Source organism: Tiliqua scincoides, chromosome 6 (genome assembly GCF_035046505.1).
Source record: "Tiliqua scincoides isolate rTilSci1 chromosome 6, rTilSci1.hap2, whole genome shotgun sequence".
NCBI classification, from domain to species: domain Eukaryota; kingdom Metazoa; phylum Chordata; class Lepidosauria; order Squamata; family Scincidae; genus Tiliqua; species Tiliqua scincoides.
The window spans coordinates 9,309,967-9,314,021 of NC_089826.1; the positions used below are offsets into that span (position 1 = coordinate 9,309,967).

Below are 4,055 nucleotides of genomic sequence, written 5' to 3' on the forward strand. Positions count from 1 at the left end.
TGGTGGGGAGACAGACATCAAGAAAAGGCTATTAGCCTTCATGTCCTACTCATGGACTTTCTAGAGGTGTCTATTTGACCTCTGTGGGAAGCCAGATGGATCTTTCGTTTCATCTGATCTAGCAGGGCTCACTTTGCATATCCAAGAGCTTTCAGTACACTCACTAATGGGCTGTTGAATTTGGGACTAGATTGCTGCAGGCTGGATTCAAAAAGCTAAACACCTTCTCTTCTGCCACCCTGTGCCACTCTGCATATCCATAGTATATAAAAACCTTGCCAATCAGAGGCCCAGAGGGGCTGTGTGCGCGTGAGTTGATGCATCATGGTGGCTAAGAGTTTGGGCTGTGTGTCTGTGAGTTCGAAACATGGATTGGGAGAAGATGCTGAAAGGATGTACAGTAAGCCCATTTGGAGCAGTGTTAGTGATGGATTTTTTGCAGTGTTCCAAAAAAGCAGAGGCCAGAGTGGTAAAAGGGAGATTTCTGCCTCTACTAAAGATTCCAAAGGTGGTGGCTCATAAGATCATGAGCCCAATCCTATGCATGTCTGCTCAGAAGCAAGTCTTATTATAGTCAACAGAGCTTACTGCCAGGTGAGTGTGGATAGGACTGTAGCCTGTGGAGTGCGCCTGGCTCAAGACTTAGCCATAAAGGCATTGGTTGGCCTTGCTTAGCCTAGAAAGTCTCTCAGGCTGCAATCCTATACACACTTAACAGGGAGTAATTCCCATTAAACTCAGTGGGACTTACTTCTGACATGCATAGGATTGTACTGGCGGGAGACAAAACGTTCAATCCTATCCAGCACTGATGCAACTTCAATACAGCCCTGAGATAACAGACATTCCCTTATCTGAAGGAGGCCTCAGTGACTGCCCCACCACCACAAGATGCAGTGTATGCCCTATTAGCCGCATCAGCACTGGAAAGCTGAATGGGACTGGGCCCTAATGACCTACTCTTATGGGCTTTGTGGCTGCTACAAATGCAATACTAGCAGACCATGTGGCCTGGCTACCGCAGGTGGCCAGAACTATGCAAAGACAGACCAAGGACATCTGCCAGTGCAGGTAAGCCCATGCAAAAGTCAAGAGGGACAGTGAGGGGGTAGAACAGGGCCAGGGGTAGATGGATCAGGCCAATGTTCCCTTCCCCTGAGGAGGCCTCAACATGAGGTCTGGAGGGCATGAGGGCAGGAGGTCTGGTCTAGAGGGTAGAGCCTCCGTTTGCCTGAAGATAACATCCACAAGGTCGCCAGTTCGAGGCCACCAGCACCGTGCGACCTTGAAGCAGCGGACAAGCTGAAGCCGAGCTATTCCATCTGCTATGAGTGTGGGAGGATGGAGGCCAGAATGTGAAGCCAGATCGGATTGAAACACCTGAATGTAGTGGTTCTTGAAAGAGAGAACCTTCTTTCAATTGTAAAAATCCCTATTTAATAAGGGATTTGGATAAGCCTGCCTATGTAAACAGCCTTGAATAAAGTCTTGAATAAAGACCAAGAAAGGCGGTATAAAAATACCTGTTATTATTATTATTATTATTTAACATGCCAAAACTCCCCCCATGGGATATAGTGGTACCACATTGGTGCTGCTGGATTTCTGCACAGGGAGTCATGGTGCATTGGGCTATAGATCTGCTCATTGTGTGATCCAGCGAGGATAGCTAACAAACCAGGAAAAAAAAAATGACCTCATATACTCTTCTGTTTTTAACAGCTGTTGACTATGCGGAAGTCAGCCGGTCCAGCTTTTCACAACATGGAGCTAAACATTATCACCTGCAAAAGTCTGCACATCAAGCCACTACAGCCAGTTGGAAAGCTGACAACTCTAGGTCCATCTCCAAGCATTTTCACAGAATCCCAGGCTGTTCTCTGGATTTCAAACTCCTTTTCCCCATATGGAGGTTGTGCTCACCTCTTTCAAAATCTAGAACTATTTTTTTTTAATATAAAAAAGACACTACGATCTTTTTATCCTGCCTTTCTAAAAAACCAAAGCCATTGATGATCGATTCTCCTATACCCGTTGCCTACAATAATTCTAAATATAGTGGCAGTAGAAATATTGATATTGCAGCCTGTAGATGATTTTACAATAGAGGAGGTTTTTGACTTCATTTTAAAAGTAGGGAATAAGGATGCTCCCTTAGAGATAGAGAGAGAGAGAGAGAGAGAGAGAGAGAGAGAGAGAGAGAGAGAGAGAGAGAGTTCCATCAGTGTGGAATGACCACCAAAAATCCTCTGTCCCCGATACCCACATCCTGTGAAAAAAGAAGTTTCTGGACCTTTTTTAGAGGCAATTCCAGACAGTGCACATTGCAGTAGTCCAGCCCGGGCATGATCAATACATGGATACTTAAGGTTAGACTGAGGAATTCTTCTAGTTAAGGAATTAGACAAAGCTTCCCCAAGTTAAACCTAACAACCAGCACCACTTGAATATCCAGGGACAGCACCAGGTACTGAAATACTCCTAAACTGCATGCTTGCTCTTTTGCAGGGAGTGAAACCCCATTGAAAATGGGCTACGTTCCTCTCCCCAAAGCATTGGTGTGACCTCTGCACAGCCCCTCCATCTTACCTGGATTCAGCCTTATTTCATTTGCCCTCATCCTCCCCAAAGTCTTGTATTTTTGCTTTAAAAAGCAGTGTGGAAATAATCTCCATTTGCTATATAGGAGGGAAACATCTGTGGGGCTCTCAGAAATAGTTGCTGGGTTGGTCACCAATGGATCTTGGCCACCAGTGGGTCTCCTCAGACCCATAACAATCTTTTGCTGGCGTCAGTCTGAGGAGAGGCAGGGAGAGTGTCAGGCAGGGAAAATGGAAATAAGACCCTAGTGTGTGCCACTACCACCATGATCCACCTCTTCCCACCCCTTTCCTAGCCTGCCCCCTGCCCCACCCTCTCCGCTTCAGTGTGATGTCTGGGAGCTCCTGCTGCACTCATGGGGCCTCCGACTGTTTGTCCCGGCAGCCTTGGAGAGCACAACAGCAGTGCTTTTACAACACTGTAGTGGCATTTACAGTGGTCGGCTGCCATAAGTGCCCTATAGGATTGGGCCAATAGCCTAGCTAGAGGAGGTGCAAAGCACTTTTTGCAGGCGCCTGACCGCACCATGCAAGCAGCCCCTTCGCCTCCATTTTGCTCCCACCTCCCAGAATGGCTCTGAAGGGGAGAGGAAGGTCCGCTTGCATGGAGCACTCAGGTGCCTGCAAAACTTAGTGCTTTGCACCCCCTCTAGCAATGCCACTGGATTGGGCCACCCATTAGTAAGACCAAAGGCAGCACGAGCTGTTGATTCTGGAAGAGACAGGAAAAGCCTAGGATTGATCTGGGAAAGACTGCAATGGGAGCCAGGAGAAATTGCGGACAGCTTGCTGCTGCAGGCATGCTCAGCAGATGTGCTGTAGCTGAGCTTGCTTCCAGGAGCACATGCTACCTAACTCCATCTAAATGCTCAAAACTCCATATTTGTGCACAAAGCAAACATTACAAAGACACTGGAAATCTCTAGGGCTCTCTCATCCAAAGTCCCAACCTAGATGATGCTGGTTGGCAACCTTCAGCCTTGAAAGACTATGGTAGAAGCCTACAGCACCTGGTATTCCCAGGCGGTCTCCCTTCTAAGTACTAACCAGGTCTGACCCTGCTTAGCTTCCAAGATCAGACGAAATCGGGTATGTGCAGGGTAACAGTTGCAGCTCCTAAAACTTAACAGCACTTGGAGGAGTGGGGCATGGCATGTCACTTCCCACACATTTTCACACACTGGTAGGGTTCCCAAGCATCTTTTAAAAATAGCATCAGAAATCTACGAGTATAATGGACCTTCTACCTGGTGCTAGATCTGTGATGCCTGTGGGGTGTTTAATGCCCCATTAACACATATCAGCTATTGCAGGTTGCGATCATCGAGCGATGAACCTTGCATCTCTGGACATTTGCCTTCCTCCCCCAGGCACAGTTCCCACAGAGCGATCCCATGCATGTCTCCTCAAAAGTAAGTCTGATTGGGTTCAAAGGGGCTTATTCCCAGGAAAGTG

At 47.4% G+C, this 4,055-nt stretch overlaps 1 pseudogene; it reads right to left on the minus strand.

The window, feature by feature from the left end:
* Nucleotides 1-3,598: 3,598 nt before the first annotated feature.
* LOC136656191 (5S ribosomal RNA) lies at nucleotides 3,599-3,715 on the minus strand (annotated as a pseudogene).
* Nucleotides 3,716-4,055: the final 340 nt, after the last annotated feature.